A 26,876-nucleotide genomic window follows, 5' to 3' on the forward strand; every position below is an offset into this window, starting at 1 on the left:
CCCTTGGATTTTCAATTATTTCTGCAGCTTTGAAATTAATACAGCAGTACTGAAATTGCTCTGTAGTCTGTCGAGTCTTTTGGGGTTGCCCTTAGTAAAATGTCTTGATAAGGTCACCAAAGGTTATAATCCTCCTCAGCATTGGCTGCTATGGCTGGCATCTAGCCGTATTGCCTTCATCCAGTTCCCAAGAGGAGAATTTGGACACAATAGGCCTTCAACAAATGTTTGTTCATTTGAACTCATTCATAATAGTAGTGGATATAAAATGAGGATCACTGCCTGGCTCACAACAATCCCCTCAGTGAACATGCTTGTGCCACCCTCCTTTCATGGAGGAATTCTCCTCTGCCCTCAAATACATCGTTTAATTGGAATCTACTATCTTCTTAAATAACATATATTCCTAGTCATACCTTGTGATCAAGAGAGTGAGAAATTAGCCAACTATAAATAAAGCATGAGGCCTAAAGTTAACTCAAATTCTCTTACTAGGAGTAGCCTTGAAAGACTTGAAAGACAATTGCCTCTGGGTTGTCTTTCATGGAAGAGGCCTGGAGAGTGCATGTGTGAAAATTGCCATAGTCTTGGTGCTGATCGTAACAATCGGAGAGATATTTTTCACTCTTATCATGGGAAGAAGGTGTGTGTATGCTAGGTAGTCAAGGGATAAGATACATTTTTCAGAAATTGACATGGCTGTCTGGCTTCCGTTGATTCTTTTAATTGTGACATCTCTGCTATCAGCCCCCCTTTTTTTTGCAAAAACTACATATTCATGCACCCCTAGTACTATCTAAGGTTGCAAAGAATGTTTCCATGTCATTACATTGACGTTACTAAGCTGGCCACAATAGTCAGGTATCAGTTTCGGGAGAGGGAACATGTTCCAAACTAGTCTAATCAGAATTTGTTCCCCTGATATTTTCAAATTCCTCTAAAGACCATAGCTTTAGCTTCACCAAGAAAGAAGTCAAGACTCAGAAGCAGAAGTGAGAGATGGGGAAAAATAGAATGAGATAGAAAAAGAGAGAGACAGAGAGAGGGTTCTAACAGTGGTCAAGTCCCTGTTTCTGGTTCCAGAGTGTTATGGTTACGGCCTTCCAGAAGTTTGGTTGGTTTTTCATCTTGTCCTTCATTTTTATAAACACATGTCAGCCTTCTAAAACATACTCCATTTACCGAGGCTACTTTATATTAGATTTTATTTACCTTGCAGTCATAATTGTCTAGACCACTATATTGTACCAGTTTGTATTCCATCTTTTGTGATGAAATAAAAAATAAAAAAATTGAAGAACAATATAAAATTGAATATTTTTAAGTGCATCATAGGAAGTAAGGGCAAGTACTGGTTTGATACTTTTGTTTCATTTGTGAGTTTGTGGTATGTGTGTGCATGTATGTATATGTGTGACAGTGGGTCACTAGAGGGTAATATTCAAAAAAGTTTGAAAGCTATGAACCGAAGGATCTCAATCTCTAACTCAGTGTGGCCACTTGAAGAGTGTAGAAAGTCACTCTAGGCTGGGCACAGTCGCTCACATCTATAATCCCAGCACTTTGGGAGGCCGAGGCAGGTGGATCACGATGTCAGGAGTTCGAGATCAGCCTGAACAACATGGTGAAATCTCATCTCTACTAAAAATACAAAAATTAGCTGGGCGTGGTGGCATAGGCCTGTAATCCCAGCTACTCAGGAGGCTGAAGCAGGACAATTGCTTGAACCCGGGAGGCAGAGGTTGTGGTGAGCCGAGATCATGCCACTCCACTCCAGCCTGGGCAACAGAGTGAGACTCCATCTCAAAAAAAAAATCACTCTAGATGGTTTCAGTTTTAATGAACACCTCAGGAATGTGGGAGGTGAACAAAACCATGAGAAAGACTGATTCATTAAAGAAACTTCTTTGTACTTGGAGCAAAATATTCTCCTCAAAGTGACACTCTATGAAATAATTTCTGTTTATGAATTTGGTAAGGACTGTAAACCACAAGACCAGAAAGAAGTTCCTTTCAGCAGCTGCAGCCTCAAACAGTGGAAGAATCCAATTACCCATGTGACTGGCTTTGTGTGAAATCGTCATATCATGCAAAATCTGAGAAAAAATTCAGAGGAAGTTAATAGAATCAAGACAGGGGGATTGTATAATCATAGCAGGATGATGGGTGTGCACCAAAGACTCATTTAGAAAAATAAACCAAAATATCAGGATGAGTCAGCTATGAACGGACACTGAAGCAGATTTCCTTCAGTACTGCTGGAATGACACGAGCCTCCTATTTATGGAATTCAGCTCCACAAGGGAAGGATTCAATCTCTAAAGGGAATCCATTGTGAGAGAACAGCTTTATTACTGAAGTGGATAACTTCAGGAGAGTGACTGTTACAGTCACTCCATGGTTAAGGGATAGCAAATGAACCTATACCACGTAGAGGCTAGAGTAGGTTTGCAGGGAGCAGGGTCTTACCTGAAGGGGGAGGTAATACCTGGCACTGATCAAATTATCTTGAAGAAAACTATGATCTTCATAACAGAAATTAAAACTATGGGAGAGTTTTAGATGTGCTTGAGAGTGGGGACCAACTCCTGGTTGAGATGAGCAGCGCTGTCCAGTAGAATTTTCTGTGATAGATTCTATGGTGCCTCATGCAGTAGCCACTATGCATATTTGACTATTAGTTACTTGCAATAAGTCTTGTGCACCTGAGAGCTGAATTTTAATTTCTATTTAATTCGAATTTATTTAAATTTAAGCTGACATAACCACATGTGGCTAGTGTCTTCAGTGGTGCAGAGTGGAGCCCAGCTTATGAGAGTGTTTAAGTGTTTAGGAAACAGGATGGGAGACAGAATGGGCATAATGGAGAGCTTTGAAAACAAGACAACTGTGATAGAAAGCAACATTTGCCAGTTGGTGAAGCACGGCTTATTTCCTGCAAACTCGCAATCCCTGAATTCTCACCTATGTTTGGTGAGGTCCTTTGGAAAAGCCCACTCTGCTTGATTTGTGCTCCAGAGCTTCACAAGGAGTTTGTCCACAGGATGATTTGGGTGTTCATAGGAGAGCAGTGCATATTTGGTCTCTAGAAATTATTGTTGCAGGGTAATCAAAATCAAAGAGCATGATCCAAACGTATGTGACATTTTTAGCATCACTGAAACTTTTAGTCAAATTATTAATTTTGCCTTATAGCCAGGGTAAGCAAACACACACACAACTTTGTTGAATTTTATATGTGGAGAGATAAACTGAGCTAAATGGGTGTGTCTAAATAGACACAGATTCACATTGTGTCTGATTCATGTAACGTTGGACCTGTTAAGTGATTCTAAACAAGTTTTGTATATCCCCTACAGTAAATAGTGCCACTATCTTCTCAAAAATCATTAAACCAGAAACTCAAAAACATTTTTTTCTTTCTAGATTTTTACATAATTTTCTAAATGCACGTTTACTTGTCGATTAAAAAAACATTCTAAGATTCAGGTAAGCAAAAGAAGAAAAAAAGTCACTGTTCATCCTGCCACCAAAAGTATAGGTACATTTTGTTATATATGCCTTCAGAGGTTTTTTGGTTCCCTGTGATGTATAAGGTCCTATCAATATGCATGTACTCCTATACATACTGAATTGCAATCACACAGCATAAGATTCTAGTTTGTAATCTTATGTTTTTCTATTTGTAGGGAGCCAGCCTCCATATCACCTGTGGGTACCCCAACTTTGGCAGTGACAAAGGATTGAGAAAAAGACAGATTAAGAGTGAAAGTGGGACCAGGGGGCCATTACTTATTACTGGAGGCAGTGAAGGTCCCAATGTAGGTTCACCACACTATTTATTGGTTACAATCACTTTGATCTATAGGGTAGGGGTGCAGTGATGGTGTGGGGAGGGTGGCATGATGATGGAGTGAATCAGTGAGCTGGAACAAAAACAGTGAGCCAGAACTGGTGTGTCATTCTAAAGATTGATAACATGTACACCTATGTTCATTGCAGCCCTGTGTACAATAGTAAAGATGTGGAACCAACCCAAATTCCCATCGATGATAGACTGGACAAAGAAAATGTGGTACTTATACACCATGGAATACTACACAGCCATAAAAAATGATGAGCTTTGTGTCCTTTGTAGGGACTTGGATAAATCTGGAAACCATCATTCTCAGAAAACTGACACAAGAACAGAAAGCCAAACACCACATGTTCTCAGTCATAGGTGGGTGTTGAACAACGAGATCATGTGGACTCAGAGAGAGGAGCATCACACACTGGGGCAGTTTGGTGGGGGGTAGAGGAGAGACAGGAGGGGGTGGGGAGGGTGGGGAGGGTGGGGAGAGATAAGATGGGGAGAAATGCCAGATATAGCATGCATCTAAAGTAAAATAAAAAAAAGATTGATAACAAAGGTGGTTTGGGAGTTTCACAAAACAAGAACATGTGGTTATCTTTAGCCTATTATCTATGTGCAGCTGATGGAACACAGGCCTCACAAGGAGCCTACAAGTCTGGTTACATCTTAGTGCTACAAAGGGGTTTTACGTCCTTGAGCACAATGTTCATGGTAACAGAGTCTAGGTCGCCCTGCACCAGAACATGAGGCATGGAGAGGCCTTCCTCCCTAGAGGCCTCCTGCGGCCTTCCACAGTTTATTGTTCCTGATTTATTTGATACATATAACCAGTTTATGCAGGCACACCATAAACCCTTCCTCCATTGCTGCTGCTTCTAACATTATTTTCATGTAAATATATATATATTTGTATATAAATAATCATGTTTTTAAATATATACAGTTGAATATATTTGATCATTTTAATAACTGCATAGTATTTCATTTTATGCATGAACCAAAATTAATTTAGCCACTTATGTGTTGCACATGTAGTTTTTATATCATGAACAGAAATCAACTGAATATTATCTTATCTACTTATTTCCATATTTGTGCAAGTATTTCTTTTTTTCTTTCCTTCCATTGATACGTATTAGATGTACATATTTTCAGGGTACATGTGGTATTTTCATAATTCAAGTAATTAAATTATTTATTTCTTAATAAATAATTAAAATTATAAAAATTCCTTAGAGTCTAATACAAACACCTCTATCAACAAAACTAGAAAACCTGAAAGAAATGGATAAATTTATGGACATATACAACCTACCAAGATGGAACCAGGAAGAAACAAAATTCTTAAACATAATAATGAGTTCCAAAATTTAATAAGTAATAGAAAGCTTACCCAACCAAAAACAAAAACAAAAAAAATACCAGGACCAGAAAAATTCACAGCTGAATTCTACCAGATGTATAAAGAACAGCTCATGCCAGTCATACAGAAACCATTCTAAAAATTCGCTTTGTCATTTCTCATTGTGTTTATTATTATAGGTAGTGGTACATCTATCATATTAATTTTCTCAAATCACAATCTCTTGGAATACTTGATCTTTTGTATTGTTTTTCACAACTTAGTTTCCTTCAGTTCAGCACTGGTTTGATTATTTCTTGTCGTCTGACACCTTTTAGGTTGGTTTGCTTTTGTTTCTGTAGGTGTGATGATAGGTTTTCAACTTATGATCTTTAGGTTGTTAACTTTTTGATGTGGTTGTTAGGAAAGTGAGGTTGCAAACTTTTTGATGTGGGTGTTTAGTGCTCTAAACTTTCTTCTTAACACTTCTTTGTCTGTGACCCAGAGATCCTAGTATGTTGTATTCTTATTATCATTAGTTTTAAAGAATTCCTTGATTTCTTTCCTAATTGCATTGTTTGCCCAAAGTCATTTGGGAGCAGGTTGTTTAATTTCCATGTAATTGCATGGTTTTGAGCAATTCGTTTATTAATTATTTCTATTTTTATTACATTATGGTCCAAGAGTGTCATTAACATTTTTTTTTTCAATTTGTTTAGAATTGTTTTAAAGGTGATTATGTTGTTGATTTTAGTGTACATGCCACTTGCAGATGAGAAGAATGAACGTTCTGTTGTTTTGGGGTGGAGAGTTCTGTCGATATCTATTAGGTCTATTTGATCAAGTGTTAAGTTTGGGTCCAAAATATACTTATTTATTTTCTTCCTTGATGATCTGTCTAATACTATCAGTGGGGTGTTGAAATCTCCCACTATTATTGTGTGGAAATATAAGTCTCTTTGTGTGTCTGTAAGAACTTGCTTTATGTATTTGGTTGATCCTATGTTGGGACTGTATATATTTATAATAGTGAGGTCTTCTTATTTAATTGAACCCTTTACCAATATATAATCCCCTCCTTTGTCTTTATTAATCTTCATTGATTCAAAGTATTTTTTGTCTGAAATCAGCATAGCAACCTCTGATTTTTTCTGTTTTCCATATCTTTCGTAGATTTTTCTTCATTCCTTTATTTTGAGCCTATGGGTGTCATTGTATATGAGATGGATCTCTTTAAGACAGCATAACATTGGGTGTTGCTTCTTTATCCAGCTAGCCACTCTGTGCCTTTTAATTTTGGCAGTTAGCCCATTTACGCTCAAGGTTAATATTACTATGTGCAGATTTGATCCTGTCTTCTTGTTCTTAGCTGGTTATTATGCAGACTTGTTTGTGTGGTTGCTTTAATGTCATGTGCCTTTGTACTTAAGTGTGTTTTTCTAGTGGCTTATAATGATGTTTCCTTTTTATATTTAGTGCTTCCTTCAGGAACTCTTTTAAGGCAGGTCTTGTGGTAACCAATTCCTTAAACATTTACTTGGCAAACAAGGATCTTATTCCTACTTCACTTAGTTTGGCTTCATATGAAATTATTGGTTGGAAATTCTTTTCTTTTAGAATAGTGAATGTAGGCCCCCAGTCTTTTCTGGCTTCTAGGGTTTCTGCTAACAGGCCTACTGTTAGCTTGATGGGGTTACCTTTGTAGGTGATCTACCCCTTCTGTATGGCAGCTATACAGAAAGGGCAGATCACCTATAAAGGTAATCATAATCATTAGATCATTACATGTCATTAATCATAACATATATATTTGATCTTAAAAAATCTAATGATTATGATTACATATATACATATATATTTGGCCTTAGAGAATCTAATAATTATGTGTCTTAGAGATTGTCTTCCCGTGTAGTATCTTGCAGGGCTTCTCTGAATTTTCTGAATTTCCGTCTTGGCCTCTCTAGCATGATTGGTGAAGTTTTCATGTATGATATCTTAAAATACGTTTTCCAAGTTACCTTTCTCTCCATCTATTTCCTTGAATTGGACTTCAACTTTATGCTGAGTCTCTATGATCTTTCTTCCTATCAATATTTTGAATTTCATTTCTATCATTCCAGGCATTTTAGCCCAGTTAAATACCCTTGCTGAGAAACTAGTGTAGTCACTTGGAGGTAAGAAGACACTTGGGCTTTTTGGGTTGCCGGAGTTCTTGCTCTGGCTCTTTCTCATCTGTGTAGTCTGATATTTCTTTAACTATGGCCTAATTTGAGTACAATTCACTTCTTTACTGGATGTTTTTAGAGGACTGAGGTTTTGTGCAGGATCTTTATTTGTAGCTGATTTCTTGCCCTTGGTTTCACACTGGGGCATATTAAGAAGGTATTTTTATTGTTGAAGTTTGGGCTGTGATCCAGTAGATGGCACTTAAGCATAATGGTCAGTATGTAGGCTCTTCCTCAACCATGTGGCTCCTCTGTTATTTTCTCATGATTGTAGCAGTGCTTCCTTTCAGTGCTCTGAAAATGTGGATTCTTCTCCAGTTGAGTGCTGGTTGTAAATCTCAGTGCAAATATCCTCTCTCACTTGCAGTGCTGGCTGTGCTGTACAGCCCAGGAGTTTGGCAGTCCTGGGCTGCACATCACAGCTCTGGGTCATGCTCAGGCTTTCTGTATTCCTCCCCATCTTGGAGGAAGCAGAGAAAGGGACATTGGTAGTGGTTGTGGCATAGGGCCTTTCCCTTTTCTCTTGGGGCTCCACTACCAATCAGTACAATGGGCCCAGTATGGGGATAGCTGCAAGTGGGCCCAAGTTGTGTGTGGGGGGGTGGCAGCCTGGTGATGAGCAAGTGCAGGTCACAGGGGAGACAGACTGGTCTCTTTTCCTTAGGGCAACTGCAGTTTGCTAGAAGTATGGTTAAAGCACTCAGGTATTTTCTTCTTCCCCAGTCCAAGGGCAGCAAGGGTAGCACCAATGCAATGACAGTGGTGGAAGGGCTTTTGGTTGACTCTGGAAGCTTCACAACATGGAAGCATGAAGCCTCTGCTACTGAGAATGTACAGCCAGAGGTTGGGGTAGATCCTCTGCTGGCCTAAGCTTTGAGCTTCACTTGGTGAAGAGCTGGGATACATGTCCAGAATAAGCAGGTTTGTTACACAGGTAAAAGTGAGCCATGGTGGTTTGCTGCACAGATCAACCCGTCACCTAGGTATTAAACCCAGCATTCGTTAACCATACTTCCTGATGCTCTCCCTCCACCCGTTCTCTTACCATGACAGGCCTCAGTGTGTGTTGTTGCCCAACATGGGTCCATGTGTTCTCATCATTCAGCTCCCACTTACAAGTGAGAACATGCAATGTTTGGTTTTCTGTTCCTGTGTTACTTTGCTAAGAATAATGTCTTCCAGCTCCATCCATGTCCCTGCAAAGGACATGTTATTGTTCCTTTTTATGACTGCATAATATTCCATGGTATATGTGTACCACATTTTTTTAATACAGTCTATCATTGATGGGCATTTAGGTTGATTCCATGTATTTGCTACTGTGAACAGTGCTTCAGTGAACAGAACGTGCACGTGTATCTTTATAATAGAATGCCTTATATTCCTTTGGGTATATACCCAGTAATGAGATTGCTGGGTCAAATGATATTTCTACCTCTAGCTCTTTGAGAAATTTTCTCTCATTCTCTAAGTTGTCTGTTCAGTCTGATGACAGCTTATTTTGCTGAGCAGAAGAAGATCTATTATTTCTCAACACTTTTTCTTCTGTCCATGAGAGTGGCACACACTGGCTGCCTCTAGTCATCCACCTTGGCCCTCTATGTTGATGAACTGTATGTTGGTTTTGAATTCTGCACATTTACTACATTTATGTATTAGTTCTAAAATCTTTGTGGTGGAGCTTTTAGATTCTTCTAAATATAAGATCATGTTGTCTGCATACAAGACTACTTTGACTTCTCCCTTTCCAATTTGTCATGACTTGTATTTCCTTTTCTTGCCTAATTACTCTGGCCAGGACTTCCAGTATTATGTTGAATAAATGTTGTGAAAGTGGGCATCATCATCTTGCTTCAGATGATGCAGAAAAGGCTTTCAATTCTTCCCAGTTCAGTATAATATTGGTGATGGGTCTGTCATATCTGGCCTCTATTTTGTTGTATTTTTCTTCTATACTCAGTATGATTAGGGTTTTCAATATCTATTGAAATGATTATATGGTTTTTGTTCTTATTTCTGTTAATGTGATGTATTACGTTTATTGATTTACATATTTTGAAACATACTTGCATACTGGGATAAATTCCACTTGACCTTGGTGAATGAAATTTTAAGAATTATTGTTGAATTATCTTTGCTAGTATTTTGTTGAAGATTTTTGCATCTACCCTCACCAGGGTTATTGGCCAGTATCCTTTTTCTGTTGTGTCATTGCCTAGTTTTGGTATCAGTGTAATGCTGATAGCATAGGATGAGTTTGGAGGAATTCTCTTCTCAATATTTTTGAGGAGTTTAAGTAGAATTGGTATTAGTTATTGTTTAAATATTTAATATTATTCAGCAGTGAAACCACTGGGTCTCAGGCTTTTCTTCAATGAGAGACTTTTTGCTACGTTTTCGATCTCATTACCTGTTATCCATTTGTTGAGGTCTTTTATTTCTTCATGGTTAAAGCTTGGTATTTTGTATGTGTCCAGGAACTTATCCAATTTTTTCAGGTTTTCTGATTTGTTGGCATATCATTGTTTGTAGTAGTCTATAACAATTCGTTGTGTTTCTGTGGTCATGGTTGCTTTGTCTCCTTTTACATTTCTGATTTTATTTATTTGAGTCTTCTTTCTTCTTTGTCTAGGTAAAACTTTGTCCATTTTGTTTATCTTTCCAAGAATCAACTTTCCATTTCATTTTCCTGTATTTTACAGTTCTCAAGTTTTTAAATTTCTGCTCTACACCAATCTTTATTATTTCTTTCTATTAACTGTGTTTGGTTTTATTTCATAACTTCTTGAAACCTGTTTTGTGCCTTAAAGTATGGTCTATTCTGAAGAATATTTTATCTTCTAAAAAAATGTGTATTCTGCAGTGATTGGGTAAAATGTCCTAAAAATGTCAGTTAAAGCTCTTTGTTCTAGTGTGTAGTTTAACACAGATGTTTCTTTGCTGATTTTCTGTCCAGATAATCTGTCCATTATTGAGACTGGGCATTGAAATCTACAATTATATTATTGTCATCTATGTCTCTCTTTGGATGTGTTAATGTTTGTTTTATATACTTAGGTGCTCCAGTGTTGGGTGCGTATTTATAATTTTTATATAAAAAAGAAAACAAAAAGAAAAAGAACTAAAAATATTTCTACATTTTAACTCCATCCACCCCAACATTTTGACTTTTGGTTGTTTTAATTTACATATTTTTTATATTGCCTATATCTTAATAGGTTAGTGTAGCTATTATTGTTTTCAATAGATTTATCTTTTAGGCTTAATACCAGAGTTATAAATGTATTGAACACCACAATCACATTATTAGAATATTTTAGAACTGTCTTTGTATGTAATTTTACCTGTGGGTTTTATACTTTCAAATGTTTTCTTTTTGTACATTAGTGTTTTTCTCTCTTTTCAGATTGTAGAACTCACTTTAGAATTTCTTCCATGATGGTTCTAGTGGTGATAAAGTCTGTTACCTTTTATTTGTCTAGAAAAAACTTTATTTCTCCTTTATATTTGTGGGATAGCTTTACTGGATAAATTATTCTAGCATAGAATGAGTCAGTTTTCTTTTCTTAACAATTTGAAAGCGTCATTTTTCTCCATCCACAGCCAACATGGTTTTCATTAAGAAGTCTGTTGCCAGACAAATTGGAGCTCCTTTATTTGTTAATCACTTATTTTCTCTTGATGCTTGCAGGATCCTCTCTTTTGTCTTTGACATCTGAGTGTTTGGTTATTATATATCTTCAGGTAGTCTTCTTCTGGTTGAATCTGTTTGTTAGTCTTCGATATTTCTGTACCTAGATATTTATATCTTCCTCAAGTTTTGAAAGGTGCTGTTATTTCATTGAATAAGCTTTCTAGCACTTGCTCTTGCTCAACTCCCACTTGAACATCAATAATTCTTAGGTTTGGCCTTTTGAGGTAACTTTCTATATCTTCTAGGCAATCTTCTTTCCTTTTTATTTTTTTCCCCTCTGACTATGTTATTTCAAATAGTTCACTAGCTGTTACCTCTGCTTCATCCTGTTTGTTGTTGAGAGAATCCAGTGAATTTTTTAGTTACCCAAATATAATTCTCAGTTCCAAGATTTCTGTCTGATTTTTTAAAAGTATTTCAACCTCTGTCAAATTTCTTTGATAAATTTCTGAATTGTTTTACTGTGCTATGTTGGAGATCACCAAGTTTCTTTAAAACTGCTATTTTGAATTATTGCTCAGAGAGCTCAGGTACCCTGTTTCATTTGGATAATTCACTGGTTCCTTGCTTTGTCTATTTGGCAAGGTCATGGTTCCCCATCTGCTGTGTTTCTAGTGAATGTAAATCTATGTCTTTGCATTGAAGGATTAGTTATTACATTCTAGTAGTCTCAGACTTATGTTTTCAGGGCTTATTAGATATATCTGCTTATACCAGGTTTGCCTCAGCTTTAGTCAATAATCAGAGTGCTGCCCATCCTAAATGGGGGAAATCCCAAAAGAAACATCTTGGCAGAGTGGGAAGGCTGGCTAGGAATTCATGTGCAGGAGACCTGTGGAACATATGTCCTACACCATGCTGCTGCTGAACAGCCACTTTGATTTGGTGTCTCCTTTGCCTAAGTTACAGAGCAGTGTTTTTATGGCTGGGGACAATAGTCCTGACTCTCCATTTGTTTCTGCCTTTCTTCAGGGATATTACTCCTTTTAGTCACTCCTGATGCCTCCCATGGATGAAAGCAAGGACAATTCCCCTTCCAGGGAACCCAGGATAGTAGAGAAGCTGGTTGTCCATTTCAATCTTATTTTTCTAGCATAGAAAGTAGGAGTTGGGGGGAAATTTTTCACATGCCAGGCAGTATGAGGGGAGGGGCATCATAATGTGGAAGTCTGATTCTCTTGCCATCGTCTCTGAGTGTTTTTCACTTCTCTATGGCCCCAGAAACTGTCTCTTCCTGATGTTCGAGTTCTGAGATACAGCTGGTAATGACTTCAGTGCTGTATATTGGGTTTTGGTTTTCTGCTGATGGTGGGGAGTGAGGCCAGTTTGCTATTATGCTGCCATTTTGGAACTAGTAGTTCATAGCAAGTGTTTCTTTAAGGTAGTCTTTTGACTGGATATATACATTTGAGTAGTTATTAGTTAAAATATGATAATCTATGTTTACTATGTGCTAAATATTTTAAAAATTGCTTTCCATGGATTAGTTCACTTAATTCTAATAAGTGTTACTATTTTCCCCATTTTACAGATAGTAAAATGGAGGCAGAGAAAAGTTCATTAACTCAGTTGTTATCATTACTAATGTTAAAGACAGAGACTATCATATTTTAATTCATAACCACTCAAATATATATATATCCAGTCAAAAGTTTACCTTAAATAAACACTTTTCTGGACTACTAGTTCCAAAATGGCTGCATAGTAGCAAGCTGGCTTCACTCCCCACCATCAGCAGATCATTTAGCTAGTAATGAAAAATTAGGAATTAAATTCAAGAAGTCTGACTTTAGTCTTTGCCCTTCATCAAAATCTCTGTGGTGCTCCTACTCTATGAGTTTTGCTTTGGAATTTAGATATGAAATCCCTTTTACTGTTACTTCTCATATACAGGGATTGATGCTTCTTGGGTGTTTGCTGCTCTAGTCACATTAAAAAATATGCTACCACTAATGTATCACAGTGTTTCCAACTGACAGGAAATTCTGGATTTGGGTACTCTCAATTATAGGAAAAGAATAGACACTTAGAAACAAAAACAAGAAGAATTATCACATTCATTTTGTTTCTGTATTCTGGTCAACAATGAGAGTAGCCAGTATTTTCCTTATACTTCTGGGGTGGTGTGGTTTAACTATCTTGTGCTGTGATTACACATACCACATTAGTTTTATTCTCATTGGATTGCATAGGAAGAGGGGTGATAATCTGTATCATATTAATTTCTGCTGTACAGGACCTATCATGACGTGCTTTAATTCCCAAAGTGATGTAAACACACAATCTTATAAGCTTACTTGGCTTTAAAGTACTGTCCATGAATCCTGTAGCTTCAACAGATGAAGAAGCAAACTTGAAATCTACTTGCTAAATGACCATTAATTTACAAGGTAGTTGGCCCCTGAGCTCTGTCACATTCCAACACTGGTGACTCCTTGAAGTGGCTCTCAGAAAGAAACTAAATATGTACATTTAAGGGCTCGTTAAAAAAAAACTTATATGGGGACTAGGTATTTTTTTCAGTTTGCATTACAATCTTGCACTCTCCCTAATAGCCAAAAATCAAGAATAAGCTAAAAGTTACACATTACTCCATGGAATCAGAGAAGATAAGTTTTTACCAGTAATGTAAATGCAAAACGTCATTTTAGTATTTAATATATTACAAAAAGAATTCAGAAAAATGAATGCCCTAGAGAGATGACATGAACATGTCCATTTTTAATCCTATTCCTTCTGTCCCTGGCTCATTTTAATTAACGATTGAATTAAATATTAAAGTACTTTAGACAATCAATTGGATTTGCCTTTTCATGTGGAAGTGCAGGCATAGCTGCTGAGAAATCTCAGATGTGACAATGCAATCAGAAAAACATAACCAAATGCAATTTATATCAGTGCTCGCAGAAAATTGATTATGATATTATTTATATCAGCTTTGTCCGCATTCGTCTATCCATGCATATAAAAATGCTACTTTCTAATTCATGATCTATAGACACCATAGATTATATAAAATTTGTCATACATTTAAGATTTTAGAATCTTTGAGAAAAAAAATGTTCTATATAGTGATCCATCTTAAATAAAAATATCCATATTAAGAGAATTAATGTACAGTTTGCTTTCACTAGGCCGGAATCAACATGCTCTACACTATACTATATTAGCCTCAGGTGCTCCTGCATACCAATATGGTAGCCAGCCACCACTGGCAGCAGTAGCCTTTGTATGGGCTAAGCTGCAGCTGAAACTCACATTTGTATAGATGAAGCAGACCCTCCCCTCTTTATTTGTACATATGACATTTTTAAATGTATGGCCAAAGCAGCCACTCTGGGGAATTGTGACCTCTGTTTAGGATAGGTCCTCAAAGGCAGAAAACAGTCTTGCAAGGGACTATAGGAATCATGTTAATATAAAGGATCAGTTTTCATCAAGTTATGCCCCAATAAAATGCATTCAGTGTTTTTTTAAATAACATGAGTTTTTTTTCTTTTTTTTTTTGACAAAATCTCCTAATTGCAGCATGGAGAAATGGGGCATAAAAGAACCATATGTAGCCATTAAATCCAAAAGGTGCTGGAAAATGAAAAATAAGCTATGATAAATTAGGCATAAACATTAAACAGGAACAATAATTTCTAGTGCTCTATTACATAGTAGGGTGATTATAGCAAATAACAATGTCATGTAGATTTTAAGATAGCTCGAAGAGAAGAATTTTAATAATCTTACCACAAAGAAATGATAAATGCTTACAGTGACTGACATATATTTTGTGATGGAATCTCGCTCTGTCACACAGCCTGGAGTGAAGTGGTGCGATCTCAGCTCACTGCAAGCTCTTCCTCCCAGGTTCAAGCAGTTCTCCTACCTCAGCCTCCTGGGTAGCTGGGACTACAGGTGCATGCCACCACGCCTGGCCAAATTTTTTTTTTTTTTTTTGGTATGTGTAGTAGAGACGGAGTTTACTGTGTTACCCAGGAAGGTCTCCATCTCCTGATCTCATGATCTGCCCTTCTCGGTCTCCCAAAGTGGTGGGATTACAGGCATGAGTCACTGTACCCAGCCATGATTTACATATTAATTACCCCAATTTGATGAGTATACTATGTATACCTGCATCAAAACATCATACTGTACCCTACACATATGTACAATTATTATATGTCCATTATAAATAAAAAATTAAATCACTGAAGTTCTCGGAAAAAAAGAAGATAAGAAAGGATCTGGTCTTATCTCCAGGAGGGAATGCTACTTTTTCGTTTGTTTCTTTTTTAATAACAACTTCATAGAAACACAACTCAGAAAACAGAGTTCACTCATTTAACATGCACAATTCACAAATGGCCAGAAATATATTTTTAAAATGCAAAATTCACTGTATCACCCCATACTTATTACAATGGCTATTATCATCAAAAAGATAAAAGATAAAATGTGTCAGTAAAGATGTAGATAAATGGGAACCCTCGCACGTTGTTAGTGGAAATGTAAATTAGTACAGCTATTGTGGAAAATAGCACCAAATTTCTACAAAAGATTAAAATGGCACTATCACATTATCCAACAGTTCCATTACTGGATATATATCCTAAAGAAATAACTTCTTTTGTTGCCTGTGCTTTCGATGTCATATTCATAAAATCTTTGCCTAGACCAATGTCCTGAAGCATTTTCCCATGTTGTCTTCCAGTAGTTTCATAATTTCAGGTCTTACCTTTACATCTTTATCCATTTTGAGTTGATTTTTTATATAGTAAGAGACAGAGGTCTAGCTTCATTCTTCTGCATATGGATATCCAGTTTTTTCAGTACAATTTATTAAAGACATTGTTCTTTAACCAATGAATGTTCTTGGTGCCATTGTCTGAAATCAGATAGCTATATATATGTAGATTTGTTTCTGGGTTCGATACTCTCTGTTCCATAGGTTTACGTAACTGTTTTTAATATAAGTAGTATGCTATGTTGGGTACTATAGGTTTGTAGTAGATTTTGAAGTCAAATAGTGTTATGTTTCCAGCTTTGTTCTTTTTACTCAAGATCGTTTTGGCTATTCATGGTCTTTCATTGTCCCATACAAATTTGGGGGTTTTATTTTCTATTTCTGTGAAGAATGTCATTGGTATTTTGATAAAGATTGCTTTGAATCCTTAGATCATTTTTATTGATATGCTTATTTAACAATATGAACTCTTCCAATCTATGAACATGGGATGTCCTTCTACATTTTTTGAATACTTTTCATTTTTGTAATCAATATTTTATAGTTTGTTATACGGACTTTTCATCTCTTTGGTTAAATTTATTCCTAGGTAATTTTTTGTAGCTATTGTAAGTGGAATTGCTTTCTCGATTTCTTTTTCAAATTGTTCACTGGTGGTATGAATTTTGTTTATTTTTTTCTTTTTTTTTAATTTTTAAGTTCCGGGGTACATGTGAAGGATATGCAGGTGTGTTGCATACTTAAATGTGTGCCATGGTGGTTTGTTGCACAGATCAACCCATCATCTAGGTATTAAGCCCACAATCCATTAGCTATTCTTCCTGCTGCTCTCCGTCCCCCTGCATTCTCCCAACAGACCCCAGTGTGTATTCCCTACCATGCATGCATGCATTCTTATCATTCAGTTCCCACTTATAAGTAAGAATATGTGGTGTCTGATTTTCTGTTCCTGCATTAGTCTCCTAAGGATAACAACTTCCAGGTCCATTCATGTCCCTGAAAAGAGCTTGTTCTCATTTCTTTTTATGGCTGCATAGTATTCCATAGTGTATATGTACTATATTTTCTTTATACAGTCTATTGTTGATGGGCATTTGGGTTGAGTCTATGTCTTCATTATTGTGACTAGTGCTTCAATGAACAGAACACATACATGTATCTTTAAAATAAAATACTTTATGTTCCTTTGGGTATATACCCAATAACGAGATTGCTGGGTCAAATGATGTTTCTGCTTCTAGATTTCTGAGGAATAGCCACACTGTCTTTCACAATGGTTTAACTAATTTACACTCTCACAAACAGTGTAAAAGTGTTCCTTTTTCTCTGCAACCTCCCCAGCATCTGTTGTTTCTTGACTTTTTTAATAATCGCCATTATGACTGGTGTTAGAGGGTATCTCAATGTGGTTTTGATTTGCATTTCTCTAATGATCAGTTACGTTGAATTCTTTTTCATGTCTGTTGGCTACATGAATGTCTTCTTTTGAGAAGTGTCTGTTCACATCCTTTGTTCAATTTTAATGAGTCTTTTTTTTCTTGTACATTTGTTTAAGTTCCTTGTAGACTCTGGATATTAGACCTTTGTCAGATGGATAGGTCGCAAACATTTTCTCCCAATCTGTAGGTTGTCTTCTCACTTAGATGATAGTTTCTCTTGCTGTGCAGAAAGTATTTAGTTTAATTAGATCCTATTAGTCAATTTTTGCTTTTGTTGCAATTACTTTTGGTGTTTTTCTCATGAAATCTTTGCGCATGCCTATGTCCTAAATGGTATTGGCTATATTTTCTTCTAGGATACATATATATGTGTGTGTATATATATATATATATATACACACATATATATGGAGAGAGAGAGAGAGAGAGAGAGAGAGAGAGAGAGATTTATGTTATATATATACTGAGTTTTAAGTATTTAGCCCATTTTCAATTAATTTTTGTATATGGTGTAAGGAAGGGATCCAGTTTCAGTTTTCAGTTTTTTAAATCTTTTGTATTTTTCTGTCAGCATTTCTTTTATTTATACTCTGATCTTTATATTTTCTTTACCTTTTTAAATTTTGGGTTTGGTTTATTCTTGCTTTTCTGCTTTTTGGGGGGTGTATCATTAGATTTTTTTATTTGAAATTTTTATTTTTTTAGATAGGTGTTCATTGCTATACACATTCCTCTTAATATTGCTTTGGAGCACTATGTTGGCTGTTTTTGTCACCTGGTTAGCATATGCATTCTGTGCTTTGCTTTGCTAGAGAATCAGAGTTCATGCTGTCAGGAACCTAAACACCCAGTGTAAGAGAGAAATGTAGAAAATAAGCAGGTATCGTATACATCTTCCACGGAAAAATGAAGCTTAAAAAGTAATAATGATAATAAGAACCACTTATTGAATACTGCCTATGTGCCAAGTATTGTTTTAAAACTTTACTCATATTTCATTCCTCAATCAACCATATAAGGTAGCAACTCTCATTATACCAATGTTAAAAGACAAGAAAATAGGCGTATAGGAGTTAAGAAACTTGCCAAATTAAAACATATGGTTTGTAAATAGCAGACCTAATATTTGAACTTGATTTTTGTGTAAATCTGAAACCTGATTGAATTGATTTATCACTGTGCTGTGGGTTAAGAATTACATAATGAAAGTATAAATGGGAGAGACTAACTTTGCTTGGGGGCATTGTAGAAAAAGAGAGTAGAGAAGACCTCTGAGCTGGTCTTAAAGGATAAGTGTAGGTTACTGGGCAGAAAACAACATTGGATCTGTGGTTGCTTCAGGCCATCACAGATGAATGGACTGCACAGCACTCGATATTGCTATTAGAGGCAGCTGGAAGCACTGCTGTAAGCCAGAGCATTTGTGTAGGAAAAAGCCTGGGAGTCAGACAGCCATGGCACGTCCAAGAGTTGTAAGTGGTCAGGATGTGTATGAACTCAGAAGGCAGGGAGGTAAGCAGCTGGAAAAAGTATGTTAGGCTAATTAAGCTCTCAAAGAAGAGAGATAGAATGAGAGAAGACCAGAAGCCAATACACTCTGGGAGTAGAGAGCCCCAGGCAGTGACTAGAGGATGGCGGAAAGAGAGGAGACTGATGGAAGACTGGCGTTTGGCTGAAAGCAGTGTTATGTCAGGCTGTGAAGAACTTGCAGTTCAGGAGATGTCCCTCACTAAAAGCATCACTGTGAGATCCCTGCCCCTCTACTCCTCTCTACTATGTACTGGGTTGCAGCTTTAAGTATACAGATTCTTTCTGTCTCAGAATGAGTATTTCAACACATGAAGGGTTCTAATCCTCATTTCTGCTACTTAGTGTCAGGCAATGTATTCGTTTTCTAGGGTCGCTATAACAAGGTAGCACGGACTGGGTGGCTTAAACAACAAAAATTTATTTTCTTATAGTTCTGGCAGTCAAAAGTTCAAAACCAAGATGTCAGCAGGCTTGGTTCTTTCTGAGGGCTGTGGGGGGAGTATCTGTTCCAGTCCTCTCTCCTTGGCATGTAGATGGCTGTCTTCTCCCTGTGTCTTCATGTCTATGTTCCAATTCAAGATTTTTCATGTTTCATTGCAGTCTGCTCTGGTGACCTCATTTTAACTTAGTTACCTTGGTCGTGACTTTTTCTCCAAATACAATCACATTTTGGTACTAGGGGTAGGACTAAAACATATGAATACTTGGGGATGGAGGGAGACACAATTCAACCCACAACAGGTCATTTTACCTGTAATGCACACTGGCAATATCCTCGTCAGCTTTCCTTAACTGGACAGCTTCCCTGTCCCTGAGCTGTGTGAGAGGTGGGATAAATAACTTACACATTCAAACTTCTCATGAGAATCCTCTTGGCTGATAAAAGCTATCTGACCAAGAGATGCCTGGGAGATTAACCTTCCACCTCTGGGGGTGGCCTTATGGGACTCTTGTCAAGAGACAAAATAACTCTATAGCTTGACTTATGCTGCCAGAGCCCACGCTGCCCCAGTGCCACGTGGATTAAAACAAAGCTAAACTTTACATGAGACCGCATCTTCCTCTGCTCTTTCCCATTTCCTGACCCACTTCCATCCCTATCATACCGGTTTTGCCACCTGAATCCCCGTCTCAAGCACTGCTTCCAAAAAAGCCAACCACAGATATTGTCTAATCTTTCTTTGTGTTCTTTTCCTTATTTGGCACATAGGAAAAAAAGCCAATACAGGCTGATTATCATTCCTATTATTAATGTGATATTTATTTTGGTACTTAATTTACAGAAAACCTTCAAATACTGTTGGTATATTGCTACGCATCATAGTGATGAGACAGATTGACTATCTCATTTTGATGGCCCAGGGATTCTGTGTGGGATGTCTGAGTCAATGATAGGGACATCAGACCTTGCGGGAATCCTAAAATACCTAACTAAAAGTGTGTACCCTATAGAAAGATATTTACATGTATATTTAAAACTAAACATTGGGATTTCAGAGCTAAGCAAGGTCTATGGCATCAGTCTTAGAAAAAAATGACAGTCTTTAAAAAACGTGGCCGAGCACGGTGGCTCAAGCCTGTAATTCCAGCACTTTCGGAGGCTGAGGAGGTTGGATCATGAAGTCAGGAGCTCGAGACTAGCCTGACCAACATAGTGAAATCCCCTCTCTACTAAAGGTACAAAAAATTAGCCGGGTGTGATGGTGAGTGCCTGTAATCCCAGCTACTCAGGAGGCTGAGGCAGGAGAATCTCTTGAACCTGAAGGCAGAGGTTGTGGTGAGCGAAATCATGCCACTGCTCACCAGCTCGGGCAACAGTGCAAGACTCTGTCTCAAAAACGAAAACAAACAAACAAACAAACAAACAAACAAATACGTGCAACCTTTGGGGAAGCAGGAAATTAGTAGGAAGAGATATTGCTATTAGCTGGAAATGCTGTATGTAGTAGCAGGTTGGGTGAGTCAACCAAGTGTTGGTTATAACAGGCCTCATTTCAAATATTATCAAATGTGACCTTTGGGATACACCAGTAATACAAATAAAATTTATGAATACATTAAACAAGTCATTTGTCACAACTGAGTAGGATTTTCACCAAGAATACTATCATAATGTATTACTGAGAAATCTACAATGTGGTAGCTTCACCATTTATGTTTCTATTTAATCTCCAGTTACTGAAAAAGAAGATGACTCTCTTTCTGAGAGAGAGAAAAAAAGAGGTTTAAATAATTCCCTAAGCTTGTACTAAGTCTACTAGAGTTAACTATTTTGACATTCAAAATGGCTACTTTTAGATGCCTTGAACTCCTGGCTACATAGAGAACAATTCAGACCTGACCACTGGCTTCTTACCATCTACATTTAATGTTAAAAAGATTTCACTGTTGGTATTTTACGAAGAATGCATGGCATAGATATTATATTTTCATACTGATAAATTAATAAAATGCAATACTGCCACCAAAAAGCTCTTTTTATAAACACACACACAAATATGTTAACTAGTTAAGATAAACTTAAATGAGAACACGCAATACAAAACTGAGAAATATTTGAATCTGAGACATAATTTTCTTCTGATGATCAAATGTGTGATTTTATAATGCATTAAGATAGATTGGGAATGCAATAAACAAGATATTATTCTAACTGGGACTGTAAAATCCCTTAAAATTCAAAGTAAAAAAATCTGTCATTAATATATTGTGTTTGGCTCAGCACTAAAGGACATATGTTTCCTCTGAATCAGGTAGTTTCATGATATTCCAGGGCTTGAGAAAAAGACACTAGTTTTCCCTATATTGTTCCTTTACAGAGAAACACATGAAGGTTCTTCAAAGATAATTGTGATATTTATTGGTGTCATTTGTGTTACTATATTTAGATAACTTGATAAGCTTTCTTGACTCTTACAGTGGAGGAAAACAAAAATCAATGTTTCTGTTACCAGGTCAGGTCCTTACTGAATTGTGTTGTCCAGAGGCTGTTTCTAAGTTTAACAGAACAAAGAATAAGTTTCTGTAAGTAAATCTAGTAATATTTAAGGATAAATTTCAAAATTAAAATTAATCATCTGTGTATTATCATTGCAGTTTACTTGAAAAACATAAATAAACTTGGAGTTTATTATTTTAAGAAGTTGATATATAAAGAAACGTTCTAAATAGTAAATATTATGTTTGTGTCAGATCATAAGTAACTTATCTGTTCCAGGATCGTTCTCTTGAAGGAACTGATTGCATAATTTAAAAATATATTTATTAAAAATATGTCATTTTAATGCAATTTTCACAATGCATAATTTCAAGTATTCTTTAGTTAAGATTAACGTTTGAAGGCTTTATGAAGCATCCCCAGAGGTTTAAATGGTATGAGGTATATAAATTACTATATGAACAACAGCATAGGAAATACTTCACGCACATTATCTCAAATTATCAAAATCACTTTTCAAAGTGAGTCATATGCTGTTTTATAGGAAGGGAAAAATCTGACAAAGCTGTATTTTTCTTTTTTTAAAATGTATTATACTTTAAGTTCTGGAGCATATGTGCAGAACGTACAGGATTGTTACATAGGTATACACGTGCCATCTTGGTTTGCTGCATTCATCACCCCGTCATATACATTAGATATTTCTCCTAATGCTATTCTTTCCCAATCCCCCATCCCTTGCCATCCCTCCCTGAGCCCCCCACCCCCTGACAGACCCCGGTGTGTGATGTTCCCCTCCCTGTGTCCGTGTCCATGTCCTCTCATTGTTTAACACCCACTTATGAGAGAACATGTGGTGTTTGGTTTTCTGTTTTTGTGTCAGTTTGCTGAGAATGATGGTTTCAGCTTCATCCATGTCCATGCAAAGGACATGAACTTAAAGCTTTTTTGGTTGATACATAGAATTATTTAACTTCCCTTCACTAAGGTTGACAAATCCGGGGCCATGGACTGTCAAAAAGTCTATATACAGGTTTCAGGGTTTTTAAAATATCCCTTAAATTTATGTGTGCAATTTTGTTTGTATAGAAATGTGAATTTTCAAAACAGAGAATCATAACTTTTATAAGATTCTCCAAGAGTTCCATAACTCTGAATAGTTTCCCTATGCAAACTTTAAAATTTCAAAGACTAATTCCATAAGAGCAAGAGCTGTGGCACTTTTTTGTCTATTTCTATTCTGTGTTGGCACACAAAACCAACAATATATTTATTACAACAATTATGAAAATATTTGTCATCATACTTTCAATAGTAGAAAAAATTTTTTATGACAGAAGATAAGTAAAAATGAATATAAGCCAAATATTTATGATACCTCTCCATTTTGTGGATTCAGAATTCATCTCATGTAGTTGATAAGATGGCTGAAATATCTTAACTAAAGAGAAGGTGGTTCAATTATTTTGGCAAAAACTGAGTCATTTAGTAGCATCAGTGTATATCACCTCTTAGGATATTTCAATTAGACATCAAATTCAATATATTCCAAATGGAAGTTATCATTTGAACTCACTTCTAAACCAACTCTCTTCAAAACTTCCAAATTTTTAAAAGTAGAATCACCATTCTCCCTGTTTCTCTACACCTTGAAGGGCACTTCAGGTATAAAATGAAGCATGTACAAAGGCATCAAAAGGTGGAAAAAATAACACAATTTGGATGCAGTGCCTGATATATAACAGGCATTTGGTTCATACCTGTTGGATAGATAAATGCTCATATGATTGAAACCATTTTAAGCTTCATATGGAACCAAAAGAGAGCAGCATAGCCAAGAGAATCCAGGCAAAAAGAACAAAGCAGGGGGCATCATGCTACCTGACTTCAAACAATACTACAATGCTGCAGTAATCAAAACAGCATGGTACTGGTACCAAAACAGAGATACAGACCAACAGAACAGAACAGATGCTTCAGAGACAATGCCACACATCTACAACCATCTGGATGAACACACAAATATCAAGTGGTACTTAGTAATCAGAGAACAATAAGACCAGAAAGAGGGCAGGTTCCAGATCTCACAGAAGTGAAATGTGAGATTTGGGCCTGGCCAAATGGGTTAATATTAATTTATCCACTGAACTAGAAAAATTAAGACACAGATCAATTATGTTAGAGGAAGCTAATGAATTCAGTTTCTAATATATTTACTTTGAAGTTTTGCAAGATGTACACGTTAAAATTTCTAGTAATGATTTGGCATATAAAATTTGGAGCTAAAGGTAATTTATTGATGCCAGACATGTAGATTTGAGAGACATCAGCTTATCATGTCCACTGAATCCATGAAAGACAATAACCTGCTCCCGGAAAGGGTGTAGTGAGAACAAGGTAAACTCTGGAAAATGAAACTTTAAGGGCAAGCAAAGGGAGAGGAATTCATGAAGGTATCACACTTGCTTATCCAGGGACACAGAGGAGATGAATCTCAGGTTCAAAGGGTCTCTGAAAATGTATAAATGAAGGAATCTAAGGGACGTGAAGTATATATCAGTGTGCAGAATGGCGGAGGTGTATGTATAGAAAAAGCTATGTTCATGTGGGTACAGCGATGAACAGGGGAGTATAAACTACAGAAATATGGGGAAGAGTATAAAAATCTCAGAGGATAATGTCTTTAAAATAAATAAGGGAAGGGGATGTAAGAAATGTAAAAACTTACAATTGAGTTAAGGAAAATAAACACATGTGAAAGAGTAAACCTCAATTAAACTAGATTCTGTACCAGGCACTTAGATCACAACAGTGAACAAAACAGACACAGTCAATTACCAATGTACCTAACTGTTTTACTGTGGGAATTCTGGAAGAAGAGATTAATTGTGATACAACAAGTTTAAGTAAAAGACAAAAATGGGTTGTAAATGTGGCTGTCCTCCAAAGTGGTTCACCCATCTGAATGTCACTATTTTTATCATCAATATTGGGAAAATAATACTAATCTCAAGAGCTTATTATGAAAATTGAAAAATGTGGTGACTTTGAGGGTATCTGGCACAACATATGCGCTCAATATATATTATTATGGTTGGCAGTGATCATCATAGAGGGGTTGGAAGTCACTGTTATCATTATCAGAGGAGGACTCAAGAAAAGGGAGAAGCTGAAACAGGTCCTTGAGAAGAAATAATTGACAAATGCAGATATTCCAAGGGACAAACAGTCAGAAGTTTGATGATTATTACTGAAGCCCAAACAAAATAAGATTTGTTGTCCTATTTATCTTGTTTCGTCCTGTGTTTTTAATACCATTATCTGTTTCCAGTTTAGCTGCAGTTAGTAGTGTTTGGAAGAACTATGCACATTCCCTCTAGATGGGCTTCCACCTGTGCATTTGTGTCTTGCCCATATGTGACTGCCAGCTTTCCTGTTTGGCCTATCTTGAGAACATATGCAGCAGATAGAAAAGGTTGGTGATCCCCTTGTGTCTCCAATTCTCAATCTTTCCTCATAGGATACCTTGCCACAAATGCACCTAGGGAGCCAAATACTTGCTTCATGGTATTGGAAGATAATAAGAGTATTTGATGTTATAAAAACCTGATTTTTAAGATACAAATCTCAAAATATTTTTATTTGTGGTATTTTGTATAATGTTTTATTCCGATTTTTGATTCCCTAGCACTAGTTTTGCCCCTCTCCTTTGGCAATGCCATCCCAACCCTAAATTTTTCCAACATTTTATTGATTGCTGAAGTCACACAATTTCCTGATTGGCAAATGCAAGGGTGGCTTTCAGTGCTTACTGTGTGTTACTACAGCATTTGAAACTATTAGAAAAATCCACCTTCTTTGAATTGTCTTCCTTCATGGTTTTATGACATCTATCTTTCTTCATCCGTTATTTATATCCTGCCTATCATCAGAAAAAGTTTGTGTGGACTTGAAATATAGAGGCACAGGTAAAGGAAGGGGGAATAAAATAAAACTAAAAAATAAATCTGAAATCATTAGGAAAGACGGAAGTATTCGGGCAAGTATTCTGTTTTTGTACCAAATGAATTTCGAGTTTCCTGGTAATCAGGAAGAAATGGTAAATTGGCTGAGAATATTCTTAATCTATATTTTTTTAACCCACAGAATGGCTCTCTCCTCTGCCAGCTTCTTTTATATGTATATAATTGCACTTTAGGGTCTGGGGTACATGTGAAGAACATGCAGGATTGATGCATAGGTACATACATGGCAATGTGGTTTGCTGCCTCCATCCCCATCACCTATATCTGGCATTTCTCCCCATGTTAACTCTCCCCAGCTCCCTACCCCCTACTCTCCTTCCCCTAGTCCCCCCCCAACAGACCTCAGTGTGTGATGCTCCCCTCCCTGTGTCCATGTGTTCTCATTGTTCAACACCCGCCTATGAGTGAGAACATGTGGTGTTTGATTTTCTGTTCTTGTGTCAGTTTGCTGAGAAGGATGGTTTTCTGGTTCATCCGTGTCCCCACAAAGGACACGAACTCATCGTTTTTGATGGCTGCATAGTATTCCATGGTGTATATGTGCCACATTTTTCCTGTCCACTGTATCATCGATGGGCATTTGGGTTGGTTCCAGGTCTTTGCTATCGTAAACAGTGCTGCAATGAACATATGTGTGCATGTGGTTTTATAACATAATGATTTATAATCCTTTGGCTATATACCCAGTAATGGGATTGCTGGGTCAAATGGAGTTTCTATTTCTAGGTCCTTGAGGAATTGCCACACTGTCTTCCACAATGGTTGAACTAATGTACACTCCCACCAACAGTGTAAAAGTGTTCCTATTTCTCCACATCCTCTCCAGCATCTGTTGTCTCCAGATTTTTTAATGATTGCCATTCTAACTGGCATGAGATAGTATCTCAATGTGGTTTTGATTTGCATTTCTCTAATGACCAGTGATGATGAGCATTTTTTTATATGTTTGTTAGCCTCATATATGTCTTCTTTTGAAAAATGTCTGTTCATATCCTTTACCCACTTTTGAATGGGTTTGTTTGTTTTTTTCTTGTAGATCTGTTTTAGTTCTTTGTAAATTCTGGATATAAGTCTTTTGTCAGATGGGTAGTT

Source organism: Aotus nancymaae, unplaced genomic scaffold, assembly GCF_030222135.1.
Source record: "Aotus nancymaae isolate 86718 unplaced genomic scaffold, 86718_ANA_hifiasm-v0.15.2.pri h1tg000004l, whole genome shotgun sequence".
NCBI lineage: Eukaryota > Metazoa > Chordata > Mammalia > Primates > Aotidae > Aotus > Aotus nancymaae.